The sequence below is a fragment of the Ambystoma mexicanum genome, chromosome 6q, assembly GCF_040938575.1.
Source record: "Ambystoma mexicanum isolate Mex_15411 chromosome 6q, UKY_AmexF1_1, whole genome shotgun sequence".
Taxonomy (NCBI): domain Eukaryota; kingdom Metazoa; phylum Chordata; class Amphibia; order Caudata; family Ambystomatidae; genus Ambystoma; species Ambystoma mexicanum.
In genome coordinates this window covers 265,426,946-265,454,929 of record NC_090937.1, presented here as the reverse complement: position 1 = coordinate 265,454,929, position 27,984 = coordinate 265,426,946, and positions in this window count along the sequence as shown.

Sequence of the window (27,984 nt, the reverse complement as noted above, 5' to 3'; positions counted from 1 at the left end):
AACTTGCAGGGGTGTAGGATGCATTTGTTGTGCCAAAATATTTTTGGGAATTTTAGTAGTCTATGATGCGGGTTAATGCCCCTTTCAGGCTGCAAATGATTTTGGGACATGCAGAGCTCTCTGGCACAGTTTTTGGCCCACCAACATTTTCTGGACTTTAGGGGGTCTAGGATGCCTGTAAATCCCTTTTTTGGGCCTTCAAAGTTTTCAACATTTTTGCAGGCCTAAGATGCATTTTAAGGACTTTTGGGCTGCTAACATATTCTGAACTATAAGGGGTGTAGGATGCATTTTTTCTGCCAAAAATAGTTTTGGGAATTTCAGGGGTCTGGGATGCGGGTTAATGCCCCTTTCAGGCTGAAAATTATTTTGGGACATGCAGAGCTCTCTGGCACAGTTTTTGGGCCAACAACATTTTCTGGACTTTAGGAGGTCTAGGATGCTTGTAAACCCCTTTTTGGGCCTTCTAAATTTTCAACATTTTTGCCGGCGTAAAATGCATTTTAGGCCTTTTTTGGGCTGATAACATATTATGAACTTGCAGGGGTGTAGGATACATTTTTTGTGCCAAAATATTTTTGGGAATTTTAGTGGTCTATGATGCGGGTTAATGCCCCTTTCAGGCTGCAAATGATTTTGGGACATGCAGAGCTCTCTGGCACAGTTTTTGGGCCACCAAAATTTTCTGGACTTTAGGGGGTCTAGGATGCCTGTAAACCACTTTTTTGGGCCTTCAAAGTTTTCAACATTTTTGCAGGCCTAAGATGCATTTTAAGGCCGTTTTTGGGCTGCTAACCTATACTGAACTTTCAAGGGTGTAGGATGAGTTTTTTGTGCCAAAAGTATTTTTGGGAATTTCAGGGGTCTGGGATGCGGGTTAATGCCCCTTTCAGGCTGCAAATGTTTTTGGGATATTCAGAGCTATCTGACACAGTTATTAGGCCACCAATATTTTCTGGACTTTAGGGGGTCTAGGATGCCTGTAAACCCCTTTTTTGGGCCTTCAAAGTTGTCAACATTTTTGCAGGCCTAAAATGCATTTTAAGGCCTTTTTTGGGATGCTAACATATTCTGAACTATCAGGGGTGTAGGATGCATTTTTTGTGCCAAAAATAGTTTTGGGAATTTCAGTGGTCTATGATGCAGGTTAATGCCCCTTTCAGGCTGCAAATGATTTTGGGACATGCAGAGCTCTCTGACACAGTTTTTAGGCCACCACCATTTTCTGGACTTTAAGGGGTCTAGGATGCCTGTAAACCCCTTTTTTGGTCCTTCAAAGTTTTCGACCTTTTTGCCGGCCGAAAATGCATTGTAAGGCCTTTTTTGGGATGCTAACATATACTGAACTTTCAAGGGTGAAGGATGCATTTTTTGTGCCAAAATATTTTTGGGAATTTTAGTGGTCTATGATGCGGGTTAATGCCCCTTTCAGGCTGCAAATGATTTTGGGACATGTAGAGCTCTCTGGCACAGTTTTTTGGCCACCAACATTTTCTGGACTTTAGGGGGTCTAGGATGCCTGTAAACCCCTTTTTTGGGCCTTCAAAGTTTTCAACATTTTTGCAGGCCTAAGATGCACTTTTAGGCATTTTTTGGGATGCTAACATATACTGAACTTTCAAGGGTGTAGGATGCATTTTTTGTGCCAAAAGTATTTTTGGGAATTTTAGTGGTCTATGAAGCAGGTTAATGCCCCTTTCAGGCTGCAAATGATTTTGGGACATGTAGAGCTCTCTGGCACAGTTTTTGGGCCACCAACATTTTCTGGACTTTAGGGGGTCTACGATGCCTGTAAACCCCTTTTTTGGGCCTTCAAAGTTTTCAACCTTTTTGCAGGCCGAAAATGCATTTTAAGGCCTTTTTTGGGCTGCTAACATATTATGAACTTGCAGGGGTGTAGGATGCATTTTTTGTGCCAAAATATTTTTGGGAATTTTAGTAGTCTATGATGCGGGTTAATGCCCCTTTCAGGCTGCAAATGATTTTGGGACATGCAGAGCTCTCTGGCACAGTTTTTGGGCCACCAACATTTTCTGGACTTTAGGGGGTCAAGGATGCCTGTAAATCCCTTTTTTGGGCCTTCAAAGTTTTCAACATTTTTGCAGGCCTAAGATGCATTTTTAGGCCTTTTTTGGGCTACTAACATATACTGAACTTTCAAGGGTGTAGGATGCATTTTTTGTGCCAAAAGTATTTTTGGGAATTTCAGGGGTCTGGGATGCGGGTTAATGCCCCTTTCAGGCTGCAAATGTTTTTGGGATATTCAGAGCTATCTGACACAGTTATTAGGCCACCAATATTTTCTGGACTTTAGGGGGTCTAGGATGCCTGTAAAGCACTTTTTTGGGCCTTCAAAGTTTTCAACAGTTTTGCAGGCCTAAGATGCATTTTTAGGCCTTTTTTGGGCTGCTAACCTATTCTGAACTTTCAAGGGTGTAGGATGCATTTTTTGTGCCAAAAATATTTTTGGGAATTTCCGGGGTCTGGGATGCGGGTTAATGCCCCTTTCAGGCTACAAATGATTTTGGGACATGCAGAGCTCTCTGGCACAGTTTTTGGGCCACCAACATTTTCTGGACTTTAAGGGGTCTAGGATGCCTGTAACCCCCTTTTTTGGGCCTTCAAAGTTTTCAACATTTTTGCAGGCCTAAGATGCATTTTTAGGCCTTTTTTGGGCTGCTAACATATTCTGAACTTGCAGGGGTGTAGGATGCATTTTTTGTGCCAAAAATAGTTTTGGGAATTTCAGTGGTCTAGGATGCGGGTTAATGCCCCTTTCAGGCTGCAAATGATTTAGGGACATGTAGAGCTCTCTGGAACTGTTTTTGGGACTCCAACATTTTCTGGACTTTAGGGGGGGTCTAGGATGCCTGTAAACCCCTTTTTTGGGCCTTCAAAGTTTTCAACATTTTTGCAAGCCTAAGATGCATTTTTAGGCCTTTTTTGGTCTGCTAACATATACTGAATTTTCAAGGGTGTAGGATGCATTTTTTGTGCCAAAAATATTTTTGGGAATTTCAGGGGTCTGGGATGCGGGTTAATGCCCCTTTCAGGCTGCAAATGTTTTTGGGATATTCAGAGCTATCTGACACAGTTATTAGGCCACCAATATTTTCTGGACTTTAGGGGGTCTACGATGCCTATAAACCCCTTTTTTGGGCCTTCAAAGTTTTCAACCTTTTTGCAGGCCGAAAATGCATTTTAAGGCCTTTTTTGGCTGCTAACATATTATGAACTTACAGGGGTGTAGGATGCATTTTTTGTGCTAAAATATTTTTGGGAATTTCAGTGGTCTATGATGCGGGTTAATGCCCCTTTCAGGCTGCAAATGATTTTGGGACATGCAGAGCTCTCTGGCACAGTTTTTGGGCCACCAACATTTTCTGGACTTTAGGGGGTCTAGGATGCCTGTAAACCCCTTTTTTGGTCCTTCAAAGTTTTCAACCTTTTTGCAGGACGAAAATGCATTTTAAGGCCTTTTTTGGGCTGCTAACATATTATGAACTTACAGGGGTGTAGGATGCATTTTTTGTGCTAAAATATTTTTGGGAATTTCAGTGGTCTATGATGCGGGTTAATGCCCCTTTCAGGCTGCAAATGATTTTGGGACATGGAGAGCTGTCTGGCACAGTATTTGGGCCACCAACATTTTCTGGACTTTAGGGGGTCTAAGATGCCTGTAAACCCCTTTTTTGGGCCGTAAAAGTTTTCAACCTTTTTGCAGGACGAAAATGCATTTTAAGGCCTTTTTTGGGCTGCTAACATATACTGAACTTTCAAGGGTGTAGGATGCATTTTTTGTGGCAAAAATATTTTTGGGAATTTCAGGGGTCTGGGATGCGGGTTAATGCCCCTTCCAGGCTGCAAATGTTTTTGGGATATTCAGAGCTATCTGACAGTTTTTAGGCCACCGATATTTTCTGGACTTTAGGGGGTCTAGGATGCCAGTAAACCCCTTTTTTGGGCCTTCAAAGTTTTCAAAATTTTTGCAGGCCTAAGATGCATGTTTAGGCATTTTTTGGGCTGCTAACCTACACTGAACTTTCAAGGGTGAAGGATGCATTTTTTGTGCCAAAAATATTTTTGGGAATTTCAGGGGTCTGGGATGCGGGTTAATGCCCCTTTCAGGCTGCAAATGTTTTTGGGATATTCAGAGCTATCTGACACAGTTATTAGGCCACCAATATTTTCTGGACTTTAGGGGGTCTACGATGCCTGTAAACCCCTTTTTTGGGCCTTCAAAGTTTTCAACATTTTTGCAAGCCTAAGATGCATTTTTAGGCCTTTTTTGGGCTGCTAACATATACTGAACCTTCAAGGGTGTAGGATGCATTTTTTGTGCCAAAAATATTTTTGGGAATTTCAGGGGTCTGGGATGCGGGTTTATGCCCCTTTCAGGCTGAAAATGATTTTGGGACATGCAGAGCTCTCTGGCACAGTTTTTGGGCCACCAAAATTGTCTGGACTTTAGGGGGTCTAGGATGCCTGTAAACCACTTTTTTGGGCCTTCAAAGTTTTCAACCTTTTTGCAGGCCTAAGATGCATTTTTAGGCATTTTTTGGGCTGCTAACATATACTGAACTTTCAAGGGTGTAGGATGCATTTTTTGTGCCAAAAATATTTTTGGGAATTTCAGGGGTCTAGGATGCGGGTTAATGCCCCTTTCAGGCTGCAAATGATTTTGGGACATGGAGAGCTGTCTGGCACAGTTTTTGGACCACCAATATTTTCTGGACTTTAGGGCGTCTAGGATGTCTGTAAACCCCTTTTTTGGTCCTTCAAAGTTTTCAACCTTTTTGCAGGCCGAAAATGCATGTTAAGGCCTTTTTTGGGCTGCTAACATATTATGAACTTGCAGGGGTGTAGGATACATTTTTTGTGCCAAAATATTTTTGGGAATTTTAGTGGTCTATGATGCGGGTTAATGCCCCTTTCAGGCTGCAAATGAATTTGGGACATGCAGAGCTCTCTGGCACAGTTGTTGGGCCACCAAAATTTTCTGGACTTTAGGGGGTCTAGGATGCCTGTAAACCACTTTTTTGGGCCTTCAAAGTTTTCAACATTTTTGCAGGCCTAAGATGCATTTTAAGGCCGTTTCTGGGCTGCTAACCTATACTGAACTTTCAAGGGTGTAGGATGAGTTTTTTGTGCCAAAAGTATTTTTGGGAATTTCAGGGGTCTGGGATGCGGGTTAATGCCCCTATCAGGCTGAAAATGATTTTGGGAAACGCAGAGCTCTCTGGCACAGTTTTTGGGCCACCAACATTTTCTGGACTTTAAGGGGTCTAGGATGCCTGTAACCCCCTTTTTTGGGCCTTCAAAGTTTTCAACATTTTTGCAGGCCTAAAATGCATTTTAAGGCCTTTTTTGGGCTGCTAACATTCTGAACTTGCAGGGGTGTAGGATGCATTTTTGTGCCAAAAGTATTTTTGGGAATTTCAGTGGTCTAGGATGCGGGTTAATGCCCCTTTCAGGCTGCAAATGATTTTGGGACATGGAGAGCTGTCTGGCACAGTTTTTGGACCACCAATATTTTCTGGACTTTAGGGGGTCTAGGATGCCTGTAAACCCCTTTTTTGGTCCTTCAAAGTTTTCAACCTTTTTGCAGGAGGAAAATGCATTTTAAGGCCTTTTTTTGGCTGCTAACATATTCTGAACTTGCAGGGGTGTAGGATGCATTTTTTGTGCCAAAATATTTTTAGGACTTTTAGTGGTCTATGATGCGGGTTAATGCCCCTTTCAGGCTGCAAATGATTTTGGGACATGTAGAGCTCTCTGGCACAGTTTTTGGGCCACCAAAATTGTCTGGACTTTAGGGGGTCTAGGATGCCTGTAAACCACTTTTTTGGGCCTTCAAAGTTTTCAACCTTTTTGCAGGACGAAAATGCATTTTAAGGCCTTTTTTTGGCTGCTAACATATTCTGAACTTGCAGGGGTGTAGGATGCATTTTTTGTGCCAAAAATATTTTTGGGAATTTCAGGGGTCCGAGATGCGGGTTAATGCCCCTTTCAGGCTGCAAATGTTTTTGGGATATTCAGAGCTATCTGACACAGTTATTAGGCCACCAATATTTTCTGGACTTTAGGGGGTCTAGGATGCCTGTAAACCCCTTTTTTGGGCCTTCAAAGTTTTGAACATTTTTGCAAGCCTAAAATGCATTTTTAGGCCTTTTTTGGGCTGCTAACATATACTGAACCTTCAAGGGTGTAGGATGCATTTTTTGTGCCAAAAATATTTTTGGGAATTTCAGGGGTCTGGGATGCGGGTTAATGCCCCTTTCAGGCTGAAAATGATTTTGGGACATGCAGAGCTCTCTGGCACAGTTTTTGGGCCACCAAAATTGCCTGGACTTTAGGGGGTCTAGGATGCCTCTAAACCCCTTTTTTGGGCCTTCAAAGTTTTCAACATTTTTGCAGGCCTAAGATGCATTTTTAGGCATTTTTTGGGATGCTAACATATACAGAACTTTCAAGGGTGTAGGATGCATTTTTTGTGCCAAAACTATTTTTGGGAATTTTAGTGGTCTATGAAGCGGGTTAATGCCCCTTTCAGGCTGCAAATGATTTTGGGACATGTAGAGCTCGCTGGCAGAGTTTTTGGGCCACCAACATTTTCTGGACTTTAGGGGGTCTAGGATGCCTGTAAACCCCTTTTTTGGGCCTTCAAAGTTTTCAACCTTTTTGCAGGCCGAAAATGCATTTAAGGCCTTTTTTGGGCTGCTAACATATTATGAGCTTGCAGGGGTGTAGGATGCATTTTTTGAGCCAAAAATATTTTTGGGAATTTCAGGGGTCCGGGATGCGGGTTAATGCCCCTTTCAGGCTGCAAATGTTTTTGGGATATTCAGAGCTATCTGACACAGTTATTAGGCCACCAATATTTTCTGGACTTTAAGGGGTCTAGGATGCCTGTAAACCCCTTTTTTGGTCCTTCAAAGTTTTCGACCTTTTTGCCGGCCGAAAATGCATTGTAAGGCCTTTTTTGGGATGCTAACATATACTGAACTTTCAAGGGTGAAGGATGCATTTTTTGTGCCAAAATATTTTTGGGAATTTTAGTGTTCTATGATGCGGGTTAATGCCCCTTTCAGGCTGCAAATGATTTTGGGACATGTAGAGCTCTCTGGCACAGTTTTCCGGCCACCAACATTTTCTGGACTTTAGGGGGTCTAGGATGCCTGTAAACCCCTTTTTTGGGCCTTCAAAGTTTTCAACATTTTTGCAGGCCTAAGATGCACTTTTAGGCATTTTTTGGGATGCTAACATATACTGAACTTTCAAGGGTGTAGGATGCATTTTTTGTGCCAAAAGTATTTTTGGGAATTTTAGTGGTCTATGAAGCGGGTTAATGCCCCTTTCAGGCTGCAAATGATTTTGGGACATGTAGAGCTCTCTGACACAGTTTTTAGGCCACCACCATTTTCTGGACTTTAAGGGGTCTAGGATGCCTGTAAACCCCTTTTTTGGTCCTTCAAAGTTTTCGACCTTTTTGCCGGCCGAAAATGCATTGTAAGGCCTTTTTTGGGATGCTAACATATACTGAACTTTCAAGGGTGAAGGATGCATTTTTTGTGCCAAAATATTTTTGGGAATTTTAGTGTTCTATGATGCGGGTTAATGCCCCTTTCAGGCTGCAAATGATTTTGGGACATGTAGAGCTCTCTGGCACAGTTTTCCGGCCACCAACATTTTCTGGACTTTAGGGGGTCTAGGATGCCTGTAAACCCCTTTTTTGGGCCTTCAAAGTTTTCAACATTTTTGCAGGCCTAAGATGCACTTTTAGGCATTTTTTGGGATGCTAACATATACTGAACTTTCAAGGGTGTAGGATGCATTTTTTGTGCCAAAAGTATTTTTGGGAATTTTAGTGGTCTATGAAGCGGGTTAATGCCCCTTTCAGGCTGCAAATGATTTTGGGACATGTAGAGCTCTCTGGCACAGTTTTTGGGCCACCAACATTTTCTGGACTTTAGGGGGTCTAGGATGCCTGTAAACCCCTTTTCTGGGCCTTCAAAGTTTTCAACCTTTTTGCAGGCCGAAAATGCATTTTAAGGCCTTTTTTGGGCTGCTAACATATTATGAACTTGCAGGGGTGTAGGATGCATTTTTTGTGCCAAAATATTTTTGGGAATTTTAGTAGTCTATGATGTGGGTTAATGCCCCTTTCAGGCTGCAAATGATTTTGGGACATGCAGAGCTCTCTGGCACAGTTTCTGGGCACCAACATTTTCTGGACTTTAGGGGGTCTAGGATGCCTGTAAATCCCTTTTTTGGGCCTTCAAAGTTTTCAACAGTTTTGCAGGCCTAAGATGCATTTTTAGGCATTTTTTGGGCTGCTAGCCTATACTGAACTTTCAAGGGTGTAGGATGCATTTTTTGTGCCAAAAATATTTTTGGGAATTTCAGGGGTCTGGGATGCGGGTTAATGCCCCTTTCAGGCTGCAAATGATTTTGGGACATGCAGAGCTCCCTGGCACAGTTTTTGGGCCATCAAAATTGTCTGGACTTTAGGGGGTCTAGGATGCCTGTAAAGCACTATTTTTGGGCCTTCAAAGTTTTCAACAGTTTTGCAGGCCTAAGATGCATTTTTAGGCATTTTTTGGGCTGCTAGCCTATACTGAACTTTCAAGGGTGTAGGATGCATTTTTTTTTGCCAAAAATATTTTTGGGAATTTCAGGGGTCCGGGATGCGGGTTAATGCCCCTTTCAGGCTGCAAATGATTTTGGGACATGCAGAGCTCCCTGGCACAGTTTTTGGGCCATCAAAATTGTCTGGACTTTAGGGGGTCTAGGATGCCTGTAAACCCCTTTTTTGGGCCTTCAAAGTTTTCAACATTTTTGCAGGCCTAAGATGCATTTTTAGGCATTTTTTGGGATGCTAACATATACTGAACTTTCAAGGGTGTAGGATGCATTTTTTGTGCCAAAAGTATTTTTGGGAATTTTAGTGGTCTATGAAGTGGGTTAATGCCCCTTTCAGGCTGCAAATGATTTTGGGACATGCAGAGCTCTCTGGCACAGTTTTTGGGCCATCAAAATTGTCTGGACTTTAGGGGGTCTAGGATGCCTGTAAAGCACTTTTTTGGGCCTTCAAAGTTTTCAACAGTTTTGCAGGCCTAAGATGCATTTTTAGGCATTTTTTGGGCTGCTAACCTATACTGAACTTTCAAGGGTGTAGGATGCATTTTTTGTGCCAAAAATATTTTTGGGAATTTCAGGGGTCTGGGATGCGGGTTAATGCCCCTTTCAGGCTGCAAATGTTTTTGGGATATTCAGAGCTATCTGACACAGTTATTAGGCCACCAATATTTTCTGGACTTTAGGGGGTCTAGGATGCCTGTAAACCCCTTTTTTGGGCCTTCAAAGTTTTCAACATTTTTGCAGGCCTAAGATACATTTTAAGGACTTTTTGGCTGCTAACATATTCTGAACTTGCAGGGGTGTAGGATGCATTTTTTGTGCCAAAAATATTTTTGGGAATTTCAGGGGTCTGGGATGCGGGTTAATGCCCCTTTCAGGCTGCAAATGTTTTTGGGATATTCAGAGCTATCTGACACAGTTATTAGGCCACCAACATTTTCTGGACTTTAGGGGGTCTAGGATGCCTCTAAACCCCTTTTTTGGGCCTTCAAAGTTTTCAACATTTTTGCAGGCCTAAGATGCATTTTTAGGCATTTTTTGGGCTGCTAACATATACTGAACTTTCAAGGGTGTAGGATGCATTTTTTGTGCCAAAAATATTTTTGGGAATTTCAGGGGTCTAGGATGCGGGTTAATGCCCCTTTCAGGCTGCAAATGATTTTGGGACATGGAGAGCTGTCTGGCACAGTTTTTGGACCACCAATATTTTCTGGACTTTAGGGCGTCTAGGATGTCTGTAAACCCCTTTTTTGGTCCTTCAAAGTTTTCAACCTTTTTGCAGGCCGAAAATGCATGTTAAGGCCTTTTTTGGGCTGCTAACATATTATGAACTTGCAGGGGTGTAGGATACATTTTTTGTGCCAAAATATTTTTGGGAATTTTAGTGGTCTATGATGCGGGTTAATGCCCCTTTCAGGCTGCAAATGAATTTGGGACATGCAGAGCTCTCTGGCACAGTTGTTGGGCCACCAAAATTTTCTGGACTTTAGGGGGTCTAGGATGCCTGTAAACCACTTTTTTGGGCCTTCAAAGTTTTCAACATTTTTGCAGGCCTAAGATGCATTTTAAGGCCGTTTCTGGGCTGCTAACCTATACTGAACTTTCAAGGGTGTAGGATGAGTTTTTTGTGCCAAAAGTATTTTTGGGAATTTCAGGGGTCTGGGATGCGGGTTAATGCCCCTATCAGGCTGAAAATGATTTTGGGAAACGCAGAGCTCTCTGGCACAGTTTTTGGGCCACCAACATTTTCTGGACTTTAAGGGGTCTAGGATGCCTGTAACCCCCTTTTTTGGGCCTTCAAAGTTTTCAACATTTTTGCAGGCCTAAAATGCATTTTAAGGCCTTTTTTGGGCTGCTAACATTCTGAACTTGCAGGGGTGTAGGATGCATTTTTGTGCCAAAAGTATTTTTGGGAATTTCAGTGGTCTAGGATGCGGGTTAATGCCCCTTTCAGGCTGCAAATGATTTTGGGACATGGAGAGCTGTCTGGCACAGTTTTTGGACCACCAATATTTTCTGGACTTTAGGGGGTCTAGGATGCCTGTAAACCCCTTTTTTGGTCCTTCAAAGTTTTCAACCTTTTTGCAGGAGGAAAATGCATTTTAAGGCCTTTTTTTGGCTGCTAACATATTCTGAACTTGCAGGGGTGTAGGATGCATTTTTTGTGCCAAAATATTTTTAGGACTTTTAGTGGTCTATGATGCGGGTTAATGCCCCTTTCAGGCTGCAAATGATTTTGGGACATGTAGAGCTCTCTGGCACAGTTTTTGGGCCACCAAAATTGTCTGGACTTTAGGGGGTCTAGGATGCCTGTAAACCACTTTTTTGGGCCTTCAAAGTTTTCAACCTTTTTGCAGGACGAAAATGCATTTTAAGGCCTTTTTTTGGCTGCTAACATATTCTGAACTTGCAGGGGTGTAGGATGCATTTTTTGTGCCAAAAATATTTTTGGGAATTTCAGGGGTCCGAGATGCGGGTTAATGCCCCTTTCAGGCTGCAAATGTTTTTGGGATATTCAGAGCTATCTGACACAGTTATTAGGCCACCAATATTTTCTGGACTTTAGGGGGTCTAGGATGCCTGTAAACCCCTTTTTTGGGCCTTCAAAGTTTTGAACATTTTTGCAAGCCTAAAATGCATTTTTAGGCCTTTTTTGGGCTGCTAACATATACTGAACCTTCAAGGGTGTAGGATGCATTTTTTGTGCCAAAAATATTTTTGGGAATTTCAGGGGTCTGGGATGCGGGTTAATGCCCCTTTCAGGCTGAAAATGATTTTGGGACATGCAGAGCTCTCTGGCACAGTTTTTGGGCCACCAAAATTGCCTGGACTTTAGGGGGTCTAGGATGCCTCTAAACCCCTTTTTTGGGCCTTCAAAGTTTTCAACATTTTTGCAGGCCTAAGATGCATTTTTAGGCATTTTTTGGGATGCTAACATATACAGAACTTTCAAGGGTGTAGGATGCATTTTTTGTGCCAAAACTATTTTTGGGAATTTTAGTGGTCTATGAAGCGGGTTAATGCCCCTTTCAGGCTGCAAATGATTTTGGGACATGTAGAGCTCTCTGGCAGAGTTTTTGGGCCACCAACATTTTCTGGACTTTAGGGGGTCTAGGATGCCTGTAAACCCCTTTTTTGGGCCTTCAAAGTTTTCAACCTTTTTGCAGGCCGAAAATGCATTTAAGGCCTTTTTTGGGCTGCTAACATATTATGAGCTTGCAGGGGTGTAGGATGCATTTTTTGAGCCAAAAATATTTTTGGGAATTTCAGGGGTCCGGGATGCGGGTTAATGCCCCTTTCAGGCTGCAAATGTTTTTGGGATATTCAGAGCTATCTGACACAGTTATTAGGCCACCAATATTTTCTGGACTTTAAGGGGTCTAGGATGCCTGTAAACCCCTTTTTTGGTCCTTCAAAGTTTTCGACCTTTTTGCCGGCCGAAAATGCATTGTAAGGCCTTTTTTGGGATGCTAACATATACTGAACTTTCAAGGGTGAAGGATGCATTTTTTGTGCCAAAATATTTTTGGGAATTTTAGTGTTCTATGATGCGGGTTAATGCCCCTTTCAGGCTGCAAATGATTTTGGGACATGTAGAGCTCTCTGGCACAGTTTTCCGGCCACCAACATTTTCTGGACTTTAGGGGGTCTAGGATGCCTGTAAACCCCTTTTTTGGGCCTTCAAAGTTTTCAACATTTTTGCAGGCCTAAGATGCACTTTTAGGCATTTTTTGGGATGCTAACATATACTGAACTTTCAAGGGTGTAGGATGCATTTTTTGTGCCAAAAGTATTTTTGGGAATTTTAGTGGTCTATGAAGCGGGTTAATGCCCCTTTCAGGCTGCAAATGATTTTGGGACATGTAGAGCTCTCTGACACAGTTTTTAGGCCACCACCATTTTCTGGACTTTAAGGGGTCTAGGATGCCTGTAAACCCCTTTTTTGGTCCTTCAAAGTTTTCGACCTTTTTGCCGGCCGAAAATGCATTGTAAGGCCTTTTTTGGGATGCTAACATATACTGAACTTTCAAGGGTGAAGGATGCATTTTTTGTGCCAAAATATTTTTGGGAATTTTAGTGTTCTATGATGCGGGTTAATGCCCCTTTCAGGCTGCAAATGATTTTGGGACATGTAGAGCTCTCTGGCACAGTTTTCCGGCCACCAACATTTTCTGGACTTTAGGGGGTCTAGGATGCCTGTAAACCCCTTTTTTGGGCCTTCAAAGTTTTCAACATTTTTGCAGGCCTAAGATGCACTTTTAGGCATTTTTTGGGATGCTAACATATACTGAACTTTCAAGGGTGTAGGATGCATTTTTTGTGCCAAAAGTATTTTTGGGAATTTTAGTGGTCTATGAAGCGGGTTAATGCCCCTTTCAGGCTGCAAATGATTTTGGGACATGTAGAGCTCTCTGGCACAGTTTTTGGGCCACCAACATTTTCTGGACTTTAGGGGGTCTAGGATGCCTGTAAACCCCTTTTCTGGGCCTTCAAAGTTTTCAACCTTTTTGCAGGCCGAAAATGCATTTTAAGGCCTTTTTTGGGCTGCTAACATATTATGAACTTGCAGGGGTGTAGGATGCATTTTTTGTGCCAAAATATTTTTGGGAATTTTAGTAGTCTATGATGTGGGTTAATGCCCCTTTCAGGCTGCAAATGATTTTGGGACATGCAGAGCTCTCTGGCACAGTTTCTGGGCACCAACATTTTCTGGACTTTAGGGGGTCTAGGATGCCTGTAAATCCCTTTTTTGGGCCTTCAAAGTTTTCAACAGTTTTGCAGGCCTAAGATGCATTTTTAGGCATTTTTTGGGCTGCTAGCCTATACTGAACTTTCAAGGGTGTAGGATGCATTTTTTGTGCCAAAAATATTTTTGGGAATTTCAGGGGTCTGGGATGCGGGTTAATGCCCCTTTCAGGCTGCAAATGATTTTGGGACATGCAGAGCTCCCTGGCACAGTTTTTGGGCCATCAAAATTGTCTGGACTTTAGGGGGTCTAGGATGCCTGTAAAGCACTTTTTTGGGCCTTCAAAGTTTTCAACAGTTTTGCAGGCCTAAGATGCATTTTTAGGCATTTTTTGGGCTGCTAGCCTATACTGAACTTTCAAGGGTGTAGGATGCATTTTTTTTTGCCAAAAATATTTTTGGGAATTTCAGGGGTCCGGGATGCGGGTTAATGCCCCTTTCAGGCTGCAAATGATTTTGGGACATGCAGAGCTCCCTGGCACAGTTTTTGGGCCATCAAAATTGTCTGGACTTTAGGGGGTCTAGGATGCCTGTAAACCCCTTTTTTGGGCCTTCAAAGTTTTCAACATTTTTGCAGGCCTAAGATGCATTTTTAGGCATTTTTTGGGATGCTAACATATACTGAACTTTCAAGGGTGTAGGATGCATTTTTTGTGCCAAAAGTATTTTTGGGAATTTTAGTGGTCTATGAAGTGGGTTAATGCCCCTTTCAGGCTGCAAATGATTTTGGGACATGCAGAGCTCTCTGGCACAGTTTTTGGGCCATCAAAATTGTCTGGACTTTAGGGGGTCTAGGATGCCTGTAAAGCACTTTTTTGGGCCTTCAAAGTTTTCAACAGTTTTGCAGGCCTAAGATGCATTTTTAGGCATTTTTTGGGCTGCTAACCTATACTGAACTTTCAAGGGTGTAGGATGCATTTTTTGTGCCAAAAATATTTTTGGGAATTTCAGGGGTCTGGGATGCGGGTTAATGCCCCTTTCAGGCTGCAAATGTTTTTGGGATATTCAGAGCTATCTGACACAGTTATTAGGCCACCAATATTTTCTGGACTTTAGGGGGTCTAGGATGCCTGTAAACCCCTTTTTTGGGCCTTCAAAGTTTTCAACATTTTTGCAGGCCTAAGATACATTTTAAGGACTTTTGGGCTGCTAACATATTCTGAACTATCAGGGGTGCAGGATGCATTTTTTGTGCCAAAAATAGTTTTGGGAATTTCAGTGGTCTAGCATGTGGGTTGATGCCCCTTTCAGGCTTCAAATGATTTTGGGACATGCAGAGCTCTCTGGCACAGTTTTTGGGCCAACAACATTTTCTGGACTTTAGGAGGTCTAGGATGCTTGTAAACCCCTTTTTGGGCCTTCTAAGTTTTCAACATTTTTGCCGGCGTAAAATGCATTTTAGGCCTTTTTTGGGCTGATAACATATACTGAACTTTCAAGGGTGTAGGATGCATTTTTTGTGCCAAGATATTTTTGGGAATTTTAGTGGTCTTTGATGTAGGTTAATGCCCCTTTCAGGCTGCAAATGATTTTGGGACATGCAGAGCTCTCTGGCACAGTTTTTGGGCCACCAACATTTTCTAGACTTTAGGGGGTCTAGGATGCCTGTAAACCACTTTTTTGGGCCTTCAAAGTTTTCAACATTTTTGCAGGCCTAAGATGCATTTTTAGGCCTTTTTTGCGCTGCTAACATATTCTGAACTTGCAGGGGTGTAGGATGCATTTTTTGTGCCAAAATATTTTTGGGAATTTTAGTGGTCTATGATGCGAGTTAATGCCCCTTTCAGGCTGCAAACTATTTTGGGACATGCAGAGCTCTCTGGCACAGTTTTTAAGCCACCAATATTTTCTGGACTTTAGGGGGTCTAGGATGCCTGTAAACCACTTTTTTTGGGCCTTCAAAGTTTTCAACATTTTTGCAGGCCTACGATGCAATTTAAGGCCTTTTGGGCTGCTAACATATTCTGAACTTTCAGGGGTGTAGGATGCATTTTTTGTGCCAAAAATAGTTTTGGCAATTTCCGTGGTCTAGGATGCGGGTTAATGCCCCTTTCAGGCTGCAAATGATTTTGGGACATGCAGAGCTCTCTGGCACAGTTTTTGGGCCACCAACATATTCTGGACTTTAGGGGTTCTAGGATGCCTGTAAACCCCTTTTTTGGGCCTTCAAAGTTTTCAACCTTTTTGCAGGCAGAACATGCATTTTAAGGCCTTTTTTGGGCTGCTAACATATTATGAACTTGCAGGGGTGTAGGATGCATTTTTTGTGCCAAAATACTTTTGGGAATTTTAGTGGTCTATGATGTGGGTTAATGCCCCTTTCAGGCTGCAAATGATTTTGGGACATGCAGAGCTCTCTGGCACAGTTTTTGGGCCACCAACATTTTCCTGTTCTGGAGTTTAGGGGGTCTAGGATGCCTGTAACCCCCTTTTTTGGGCCTTCAAAGTTTTCAACATTTTTGCAGGCCTAAGATGCATTTTTAGGCCTTTTTTGGGCTGCTAACATATACTGAACTTTCAAGGGTGTAGGATGCATTTTTTGTGCCAAAAGTATTTTTGTTAATTTCAGTGGTCTAGGATGCGGGTTAATGCCCCTTTCAGGCTGCAAATGATTTTGGGACATGGAGAACCGTCTGGCACAGTTTTTGGACCACCAATATTTTCTGGACTTTAGGGGGTCTAGGATGCCTCTAAACCCCTTTTTTGGTCCTTCAAAGTTTTCAACCTTTTTGCAGGACAAAAATGCATTTGAAGGCGTTTTTTGTGCTGCTAACATATTCTGAACTTTCAGGGGTGTAGGATGCATTTTTTGTGCCAAAAATAATTTTGGGAATTTCAGTGGTCTAGGATGCGGGTTAATGCCCCTTTCAGGCTAAAAATGATTTTGGGACACGTAGAGCTCTCTGGCACAGTTTTTGGGCCAAAAACATTTTCTGGACTTTAGGGGGTCTAGGATGCCTGTAAACCTCTTTTTTGGGCCTTCAAAGTTTTGAACATTTTTGCAGGCCTACGATGCATTTTTAGGCATTTTTTGGGCTGCTAACATATATTGAACTTTCAAGGGTGTAGGATGCATTTTTTGTGCCAAAAATATTTTTGGGAATTTCAGGGGTCTGGGATGCGGGTTAATGCCCCTTTCAGGCTGCAAATGTTTTTGGGATATTCAGAGCTATCTGACAAAGTTATTAGGCCACCAATATTTTCTGGACTTTAGGGGGTCTAGGATGCCTGTAAACCCCTTTTTTGGGCCTTCAAAGTTTTCAACATTTTTGCAGGCCTAAGATGCATTTTTAGGCCTTTTTTGCGCTGCTAACATATTCTGAACTTGCAGGGGTGTAGGATGCATTTTTTGTGCCAAAATATTTTTGGGAATTTTAGTGGTCTATGATGCGAGTTGATGCCCCTTTCAGGCTGCAAACTATTTTGGGACATGCAGAGCTCTCTGGCACAGTTTTTAAGCCACCAATATTTTCTGGACTTTAGGGGGTCTAGGATGCCTGTAAACCACTTTTTTTGGGCCTTCAAAGTTTTCAACATTTTTGCAGGGCGAAGATGCAATTTAAGGCCTTTTGGGCTGCTAACATATTCTGAACTTTCAGGGGTGTAGGATGCATTTTTTATGCCAAAAGTATTTTTGGGAATTTCAGTGGTCTAGGATGCGGGTTAATGCCCCTTTCAGGCTGCAAATGATTTTGGGACATGGAGAGCTGTCTGGCACAGTTTTTGGACCACCATTATTTTCTGGACTTTAGGGGGTCTAGGATGCCTGTAAACCCCTTTTTTGGTCCTTCAAAGTTTTCAACCTTTTTGCAGGCAGAAAATGCATTTTAAGGCCTTTTTTGGGCTGCTAACATATTATGAACTTGCAGGGGGTGTAGGATGCATTTTTTGTGCCAAAATATTTTTTGGAATTTTAGTGGTCTATGATGCGGGTTAATGCCCCTTTCAGGCTGCAAATGATTTTGGGACATGCAGAGCTCTCTGGCACAGTTTTTGGGCCACCAACATTTTCCTGTTCTGGAGTTTAGGGGGTCTAGGATGCCTGTAACCCCCTTTTTTGGGCCTTCAAAGTTTTCAACATTTTTGCAGGCCTAAGATGCATTTTTAGGCCTTTTTTGGGCTGCTAACATATACTGAACTTTCAAGGGTGTAGGATGCATTTTTTGTGCCAAAAGTATTTTTGTTAATTTCAGTGGTCTAGGATGCGGGTTAATGCCCCTTTCAGGCTGCAAATGATTTTGGGACATGGAGAACCGTCTGACACAGTTTTTGGACCACCAATAATTTCTGGACTTTAGGGGGTCTAGGATGCCTCTAAACCCCTTTTTTGGTCCTTCAAAGTTTTCAACCTTTTTGCAGGACAAAAATGCATTTGAAGGCCTTTTTTGTGCTGCTAACATATTCTGAACTTTCAGGGGTGTAGGATGCATTTTTTGTGCCAAAAATAATTTTGGGATTTCAGTGGTCTAGGATGCGGGTTAATGCCCCTTTCAGGCTGAAAATGATTTTGGGACACGTAGAGCTCTCTGGCACAGTTTTTGGGCCAACAACATTTTCTGGACTTTAGGAGGTCTAGGATGCTTGTAAACCCCTTTTTGGGCCTTCTAAGTTTTCAACATTTTTGCCGGCGTAAGATGCATTTTTAGGCCTTTTTTGGGCTGCTAACATATACTGAACTTTCAATGGTGTATGATGCATTTTCTGTGCCAAAAGTATTTTTGGGAATTTCAGGGATCTGGGATGCAGGATAATCCCTATTCAGGATGCAAATGTTTTTGGGTAATTCAGAGATATCTGACACAGTTTTTAGGCCACCACCATTTTCTGGACTTTAAGGGGTCTAGGATGCCTGTAAACCCCTTTTTTGGTCCTTCAAAGTTTTCAACCTTTTTGCCGGCTGAAAATGCATTGTAAGGCCTTTTTTGGGCTGCTAACATATTATGAACTTGCAGGGGTGTAGGATGCAATTTTTGTGCTAAAATATTTTTGGGAATTTTAGTGGTCTATGATGCGGGTTAATGTCCCTTTCAGGCTGCAAATGATTTTGGGACATGCAGAGCTCTCTGGCACAGTTTTTGGGCCACCAACATTTTCTGGACTTTAGGGAGTCTAGGATGCCTGTAAACCTCTTTTTTGGGCCTTCAAAGTTTTCAACATTTTTGCAGGCCTACGATGCATTTTTAGGCATTTTTTGGGCTGCTAACATATATTGAACTTTCAAGGGTGTAGGATGCATTTTTTGTGCCAAAAATATTTTTGGGAATTTCAGGGGTCTGGGATGCGGGTTAATGCCCCTTTCAGGCTGCAAATGTTTTTGGGATATTCAGAGCTATCTGACAAAGTTATTAGGCCACCAATATTTTCTGGACTTTAGGGGGTCTAGGATGCCTGTAAACCCCTTTTTTGGGCCTTCAAAGTTTTCAACATTTTTGCAGGCCTAAGATGCATTTTAAGGCCTTTTGGGCTGCTAACATATATTGAACTTTCAGGGGTGTAGGATGCATTTTTTGTGCCAAAAATAGTTTTGGGAATTTCAGTGGTCTAGGATGCGGGTTAATGCCCCTTTCAGGCTGCAAATGATTTTGGGACATGCAGTGCTCTCTGGCACAGTTTTTAAGCCACCAATATTTTCTGGACTTTAGGGGGTCTAGGATACCTGTAAACCACTTTTTTGGGCCTTCAAAGTTTTCAACATTTTTGCAGGCCTAAGATGCATTTTAAGGCCTTTTGGGCTGTTAACATATTCTGAAATTTTAGGGGTGTAGGATGCATTTTCTGTGCCAAAAATAGTTTTGGGAATTTCAGTGGTCTATGATGCGGGTTAATGCCCCTTTCAGGCTGCAAATGATTTTGGGACATGCAGAGCTCTCTGGCACAGTTTTTGGGCCAACAACATTTTCTGGACTTTAGGAGGTCTAGGATGCTTGTAAACCCCTTTTTGGGCCTTCTAAGTTTTCAACATTTTTGCCGGCGTAAGATGCATTTTTAGGCCTTTTTTGGGCTGCTAACATATACTGAACTTTCAATGGTGTATGATGCATTTTCTGTGCCAAAAGTATTTTTGGGAATTTCAGGGATCTGGGATGCAGGATAATCCCTATTCAGGATGCAAATGTTTTTGGGTAATTCAGAGCTATCTGACACAGTTTTTAGGCCACCACCATTTTCTGGACTTTAAGGGGTCTAGGATGCCTGTAAACCCCTTTTTTGGTCCTTCAAAGTTTTCAACCTTTTTGCCGGCTGAAAATGCATTGTAAGGCCTTTTTTGGGCTGCTAACATATTCTGAACTTGCAGGAGTGTAGGATGCATTTTTTGTGCCAAAAGTATTTTTGGGAATTTTAGTGGTCTGTGAAGCGGGTTAATGCCCCTTTCAGGCTGAAAATGATTTTGGGACATGTAGAGCTCTCTGGCACAGTTTTTGGGCCACCAACATTTTCTGGACTTTAGGGGGTCTAGGATGCCTGTAAACCCCTTTTTTGGGCCTTCAAAGTTTTCAACATTTTTGCAGGCCTAAGATGCATTTTTAGGCATTTTTTGGGCTGCAAACATACACTGAACTTTCAAGGGTGTAGGATGCATGTTTTGTGCCAAAAATATTTTTTGAATTTCAGGGGTCTGGGATGCGGGTTAATGCCCCTTCCAGGCTGCAAATGTTTTTGGGATATTCAGAGCTATCTGACACAGATATTAGGCCACCAACATTTTCTGGACTTTAGGGGGTCTAGGATGCTTCTAAACCCCTTTTTTGGGCCTTCAAAGTTTTCAACATTTTTGCAGGCCTAAGATGCATTTTTAGGCATTTTTTGGGCTGCTAACATATACTGAACTTTCAAGGGTGTAGGATGCATTTTTTGTGCCAAAAATATTTTTGGGAATTTCAGGGGTCTGGGATGCGGGTCAGTGCCCCTTTCAGGCTGCAAATGTTTTTGGGATATTCAGAGCTATCTGACACAGTTATTAGGCCACCGATATTTTCTGGACTTTAGGGGGTCTAGGATGCCTGTAAACCCCTTTTTTGGGCTTTCAAAATTTTCAACATTTTTGCAGGCCTAAGATGCATTTTAAGGCCTTTTGGGCTGCTAACATATTCTGAACTATCAGGTGTGTAGGATGCATTTTTTGTGCCAAAAATAGTTTTGGGAATTTCAGTGGTCTAGGATGCGGGTTAATGCCCCTTTCAGGCTGCAAATGATTTTGGGACATGGAGAGCTGTCTGGCACAGTTTTTGGACCACCAATATTTTCTGGACTTTAGGGGGTCTAGGATGCCTGTGAACCACTTTTTTGGGCCTTCAAAGTTTTCAACCTTTTTGCAGGCCGAAAATGCATTTTAAGGCCTTTTTTGGGCTGCTAACATATTATGAACTTGCAGGGGTGTAGGATACATTTTTTGTGCCAAAATATTTTTTGGAATTTTAGTGGTCTATGATGCGGGTTAATGCCCCTTTCAGGCTGCAAATGATTTTGGGACATGCAGAGCTCTCTGGCACAGTTTTTGGGCCACCAAAACTTTCTGGACTTTAGGGGGTCTAGGATGCCTGTAAACCACTTTTTTGGGCCTTCAAAGTTTTCAACATTTTTGCAGGCCTAAGATGCATTTTAAGGCCGTTTTTGGGCTGCTAACCTATACTGAACTTTCAAGGGTGTAGGATGCGTTTTTTGTGCCAAAAATATTTTTGGGAATTTCAGGGGTCTGGGATGCGGGTTAATGCCCCTTTCAGGCTGCAAATGTTTTTGGGATATTCAGAGCTATCTGACACAGTTATTAGGCCACCAATATTTTCTGGACTTTAGGGGGTCTAGGATGCCTGTAAACCCCTTTTTTGGGCCTTCAAAGTTGTCAACATTTTTGCAGGCCTAAGATGCATTTTAAGGCCTTTTTTGGGCTACTAACATATACTGAACTTTCAAGGGTGTAGGATGCATTTTTTGTGCCAAAAATATTTTTGGGAATTTCAGGGGTCTGGGATGCGGGTTAATGCCCCTTTCAGGCTGCAAATGATTTTGGGACATGCAGAGCTCTCTGGCACAGTTTTTGGGCCATCAAAATTGTCTGGACTTTAGGGGGTCTAGGATGCCTGTAAAGCACTTTTTTGGGCCTTCAAAGTTTTCAACAGTTTTGCAGGCCTAAGATGCATTTTTAGGCATTTTTTGGGCTGCTAACCTATACTGAACTTTCAAGGGTGTAGGATGCATTTTTTGTGCCAAAAATATTTTTGGGAATTTCAGGGGTCTGGGATGCGGATTAATGCCCCTTTCAGGCTGCAAATGTTTTTGGATATTCAGAGCTATCTGACACAGTTATTAGGCCACCAATATTTTCTGGACTTTAGGGGGTCTAGGATGCCTGTAAACCCCTTTTTGGGCCTTCTAAGTTTTCAACATTTTTGCCGGCGTAAAATGCATTTTAGGCCTTTTTTGGGCTGATAACATATACTGAACTTTCAAGGGTGTAGGATGCATTTTTTGTGCCAAGATATTTTTGGGAATTTTAGTGGTCTTTGATGCAGGTTAATGCCCCTTTCAGGCTGCAAATGATTTTGGGACATGCAGAGCTCTCTGGGACAGTTTTTTGGCCACCAACATTTTCTAGACTTTAGGGGGTCTAGGATGCCTGTAAACCACTTTTTTGGGCCTTCAAAGTTTTCAACATTTTTGCAGGCCTAAGATGCCTTTTTAGGCATTTTTTGGGCTGCAAACATACACTGAACTTTCAAGGGCGTAGGATGCATGTTTTGTGCCAAAAATATTTTTTGAATTTCAGGGGTCTGGGATGCGGGTTAATGCCCCTTCCAGGCTGCAAATGTTTTTGGGATATTCAGAGCTATCTGACACAGTTATTAGGCCACCAACATTTTCTGGACTTTAGTGGGTCTAGGATGCCTGTAAACCCCTTTTTTGGGCCTTCAAAGTTTTCAACATTTTTGCAGGCCTAATATGCATTTTTAGGCTTTTTTTGGGCTGCTAACATATACTGAACTTTCAAGGGTGTAGGATGCATTTTTTGTGCCAAAAATATTTTTGGGAATTTCAGAGGTCTGGGATGCGGGTTAATGCCCCTTTCAGGCTGCAAATGATTTTGGGACATGCAGAGCTCTCTGGCACAGTTTTTGGGCCACCAACATTTTCTGGACTTTAGGGGGTCTAGGATGCCTGTAAACCACTTTTTTTGGGCCTTCAAAGTTTTCAACATTTTTGCAGGCCTAAGATGCAATTTAAGGCCATTTGGGCTGCTAACATATTCTGAACTTTCAGGGGTGTAGGATGCATTTTTTGTGGCAAAAATAGTTTTGGGAATTTCAGTGGTCTAGGATGCGGGTTAATGCCCCTTTCAGGCTGCAAATGATTTTGGGACATGCAGAGCTCTCTGGCACAGTTTTTAGGCCACCAACATTTTCTGGACTTTAGGGGGTCTAGGATGCCTGTAAACCTCTTTTTTGGGCCTTCAAAGTTTTCAACATTTTTGCAGGCGGAAAATGCATATCAAGGCCTTTTTTGGGCTGCTAACATATTATGAACTTGCAGGGGTGTAGGATGCATTTTTTGTGCTAAAATATTTTTGGGAATTTTAGTTGTCTATGATGTGGGTTAATGCCCCTTTCAGGCTGCAAATGATTTTGGGACATGCAGAGCTCTCTGGCACAGTTTTTGGGCCACCAACATTTTCTGGACTTTAGGGGGTCTAGGATGCCTGTAAACCCCTTTTTTGGGCCTTCAAAGTTTTCAACCTTTTTGCAGGCCGAAAATGCATTTTAAGGCCTTTTTTGGGCTGCTAACATATTATGAACTTGCAGGGGTGTAGGATACATTTTTTGTGCCAAAATATTTTTGGGAATTTTAGTGGTCTATGATGCGGGTTAATGCCCCTTTCAGGCTGCAAATGATTTTGGGACATGCAGAGCTCTCTGGCACAGTTTTTGGGCCACCAAAATTTTCTGGACTTTAGGGGGTCTAGGATGCCTGTAAACCACTTTTTTGGGCCTTCAAAGTTTTCAACATTTTTGCAGGCCTAAGATGCATTTTAAGGCCGTTTTTGGGCTGCTAACCTATACTGAACTTTCAAGGGTGTAGGATGAGTTTTTTGTGCCAAAAGTATTTTTGGGAATTTCAGGGGTCTGGGATGCGGGTTAATGTCCCTTTCAGGCTGCAAATGTTTTTGGGATATTCAGAGCTATCTGACACAGTTATTAGGCCACCAATATTTTCTGGACTTTAGGGGGTCTAGGATGCCTGTAAACCCCTTTTTTGGGCCTTCAAAGTTGTCAACATTTTTAAAGGCCTAAGATGCATTTTAAGGCCTTTTTTGGGATGCTAACATATTCTGAACTATCAGGGGTGTAGGATGCATTTTTTGTGCCAAAAATAGTTTTGGGAATTTCAGTGGTCTATGATGCAGGTTAATGCCCCTTTCAGGCTGCAAATGATTTTGGGACATGCAGAGCTCTCTGACACAGTTTTTAGGCCAGCACCATTTTCTGGACTTTAAGGGGTCTAGGATGCCTGTAAACCCCTTTTTCGGTCCTTCAAAGTTTTCAACCTTTTTGCCGGCCGAAAATGCATTGTAAGGCCTTTTTTGGGATGCTAACATATACTGAACTTTCAAGGGTGTAGGATGCATTTTTTGTGCCAAAATATTTTTGGGAATTTTAGTGGTCTATGATGCGGGTTAATGCCCCTTTCAGGCTGCAAATGATTTTGGGACATGTAGAGCTCTCTGGCACAGTTTTTCGGCCACCAACATTTTCTGGACTTTAGGGGGTCTAGGATGCCTGTAAACCCCTTTTTTGGGCCTTCAAAGTTTTCAACATTTTTGCAGGCCTAAGATGCATTTTTAGGCATTTTTGGGATGCTAACATATACTGAACTTTCAAGGGTGTAGGATGCATTTTTTGTGCCAAAAGTATTTTTGGGAATTTTAGTGGTCTATGAAGCGGGTTAATGCCCCTTTCAGGCTGCAAATGATTTTGGGACATGTAGAGCTCTCTGACACAGTTTTTGGGCCACCAACATTTTCTGGACTTTAGGGGGTCTAGGATGCCTGTAAACCCCTTTTTTGGGCCTTCAAAGTTTTCAACCTTTTTGCAGGCCGAAAATGCATTTTAAGGCCTTTTTTGGGCTGCTAACATATTATGAACTTGCAGGGGTGTAGGATGCATTTTTTGTGCCAAAATATTTTTGGGAATTTTAGTAGTCTATGATGCGGGTTAATGCCCCTTTCAGGCTGCAAATGATTTTGGGACATGCAGAGCTCTCTGGCACAGTTTTTGGGCCACCAAAACTTTCTGGACTTTAGGGGGTCTAGGATGCCTGTAAACCACTTTTTTGGGCCTTCAAAGTTTTCAACATTTTTGCAGGCCTAAGATGCATTTTAAGGCCGTTTTTGGGCTGCTAACCTATACTGAACTTTCAAGGGTGTAGGATGCGTTTTTTGTGCCAAAAATATTTTTGGGAATTTCAGGGGTCTGGGATGCGGGTTAATGCCCCTTTCAGGCTGCAAATGTTTTTGGGATATTCAGAGCTATCTGACACAGTTATTAGCCACCAATATTTTCTGGACTTTAGGGGGTCTAGGATGCCTGTAAACCCCTTTTTTGGGCCTTCAAAGTTGTCAACATTTTTGCAGGCCTAAGATGCATTTTAAGGCCTTTTTTGGGCTACTAACATATACTGAACTTTCAAGGGTGTAGGATGCATTTTTTGTGCCAAAAATATTTTTGGGAATTTCAGGGGTCTGGGATGCGGGTTAATGCCCCTTTCAGGCTGCAAATGATTTTGGGACATGCAGAGCTCTCTGGCACAGTTTTTGGGCCATCAAAATTGTCTGGACTTTAGGGGGTCTAGGATGCCTGTAAAGCACTTTTTTGGGCCTTCAAAGTTTTCAACAGTTTTGCAGGCCTAAGATGCATTTTTAGGCATTTTTTGGGCTGCTAACCTATACTGATTTTTCAAGGGTGTAGGATGCATTTTTTGTGCCAAAAATATTTTTGGGAATTTCAGGGGTCTGGGATGCGGATTAATGCCCCTTTCAGGCTGCAAATGTTTTTGGGATATTCAGAGCTATCTGACACAGTTATTAGGCCACCAATATTTTCTGGACTTTAGGGGGTCTAGGATGCCTGTAAACCCCTTTTTTGGGCCTTCAAAGTTTTCAACATTTTTGCAGGCCTAAGATACATTTTAAGGACTTTTGGGCTGCTAACATATTCTGAACTTTCAAGGGTGTAGGGTGCATTTTTTGTGCCAAGATATTTTTGGGAATTTTAGTGGTCTTTGATGCAGGTTAATGCCCCTTTCAGGCTGCAAATGATTTTGGGACAGGCAGAGCTCTCTGGCACAGTTTTTGGGCCACCAACATTTTCTAGACTTTAGGGGGTCTAGGATGCCTGTAAACCACTTTTTTGGGCCTTCAAAGTTTTCAACATTTTTGCAGGCCTAAGATGCATTTTTAGGCATTTTTTGGGCTGCAAACATACACTGAACTTTCAAGGGCGTAGGATGCATGTTTTGTGCCAAAAATATTTTTTGAATTTCAGGGGTCTGGGATGCGGGTTAATGCCCCTTCCAGGCTGCAAATGTTTTTGGGATATTCAGAGCTATCTGACACAGTTATTAGGCCACCAACATTTTCTGGACTTTAGGGGGTCTAGGATGCCTGTAAACCCCTTTTTTGGGCCTTCAAAGTTTTCAACATTTTTGCAGGCCTAAGATGCATTTTTAGGCTTTTTTTGGGCTGCTAACATATACTGAACTTTCAAGGGTGTAGGATGCATTTTTTGTGCCAAAAATATTTTTGGGAATTTCAGGGGTCTGGGATGCGGGTTAATGCCCCTTTCAGGCTGCAAATGATTTTGGGACATGCAGAGCTCTCTGGCACAGTTTTTGGGCCACCAACATTTTCTGGACTTTAGGGGGTCTAGGATGCCTGTAAACCACTTTTTTTGGGCCTTCAAAGTTTTCAACATTTTTGCAGGACTAAGATGCAATTTAAGGCCATTTGGGCTGCTAACATATTCTGAACTTTCAGGGGTGTAGGATGCATTTTTTGTGCTAAAATATTTTTGGGAATTTTAGTTGTCTATGATGTGGGTTAATGCTCCTTTCAGGCTGCAAATGATTTTGGGACATGCGGAGCTCTCTGGCACAGTTTTTGGGCCACCAAAATTTTCTGGACTTTAGGGGGTCTAGGATGCCTGTAAACCCCTTTTTTGGGCCTTCAAAGTTTTCAACATTTTTTCAGGCCTAAGATGCATTTTAAGGCCTTTTTTGGGCTGCTAACATATTCTGAACTTTCAGGGGTGTAGGATGCATTTTTTGTGCCAAAAATATTTTTGGGAATTTCAGGGGTCTGGGATGCGGGTTAATGCCCCTTCCAGGCTGCAAATGTTTTTGGGATATTCAGAGCTATCTGACAATTGTTAGGCCACCAATATTTTCTGGACTTTAGGGGGTCTAGGATGCCTGTAACCCCCTTTTTTGGGCCTTCAAAGTTTTCACTATTTTTGCAGGCCTAAGATGCATTTTTAGGCCTTTTTTGGGCTGCTAACATATACTGAGCTTTCAAGGGTGTAGGAATGAATTTTTTGTGCCAAAAGTATTTTTGGGAATTTCAGTGGTCTAGGATGCGGGTTAATGCCCCTTTCAGGCTGCAAATGATTTTGGGACATGGAGAGCTGTCTGGCACAGTTTTTGGACCACCAATATTTTCTGGACTTTAGGGGGTCTAGGATGCCTGTAAACCCCTTTTTTGGGCCTTCAAAGTTTTCAACCTTTATACAGGCCTAAGATGCATTTTTAGGCATTTTTTGGGCTGCAAACATACACTGAACTTTCAAGGGCGTAGGATGCATGTTTTGTGCCAAAAATATTTTTTGAATTTCAGGGGTCTGGGATGCGGGTTAATGCCCCTTCCAGGCTGCAAATGTTTTTGGGATATTCAGAGCTATCTGACACAGTTATTAGGCCACCAACATTTTCTGGACTTTAGGGGGTCTAGGATGCCTGTAAACCCCTTTTTTGGGCCTTCAAAGTTTTCAACATTTTTGCAGGCCTAAGATGCATTTTTAGGCTTTTTTTGGGCTGCTAACATATACTGAACTTTCAAGGGTGTAGGATGCATTTTTTGTGCCAAAAATATTTTTGGGAATTTCAGGGGTCTGGGATGCGGGTTAATGCCCCTTTCAGGCTGCAAATGATTTTGGGACATGCAGAGCTCTCTGGCACCGTTTTTGGGCCACCAACATTTTCTGGACTTTAGGGGGTCTAGGATGCCTGTAAACCACTTTTTTTGGGCCTTCAAAGTTTTCAACATTTTTGCAGGACTAAGATGCAATTTAAGGCCATTTGGGCTGCTAACATATTCTGAACTTTCAGGGGTGTAGGATGCATTTTTTGTGCTAAAATATTTTTGGGAATTTTAGTTGTCTATGATGTGGGTTAATGCTCCTTTCAGGCTGCAAATGATTTTGGGACATGCGGAGCTCTCTGGCACAGTTTTTGGGCCACCAAAATTTTCTGGACTTTAGGGGGTCTAGGATGCCTGTAAACCCCTTTTTTGGGCCTTCAAAGTTTTCAACATTTTTTCAGGCCTAAGATGCATTT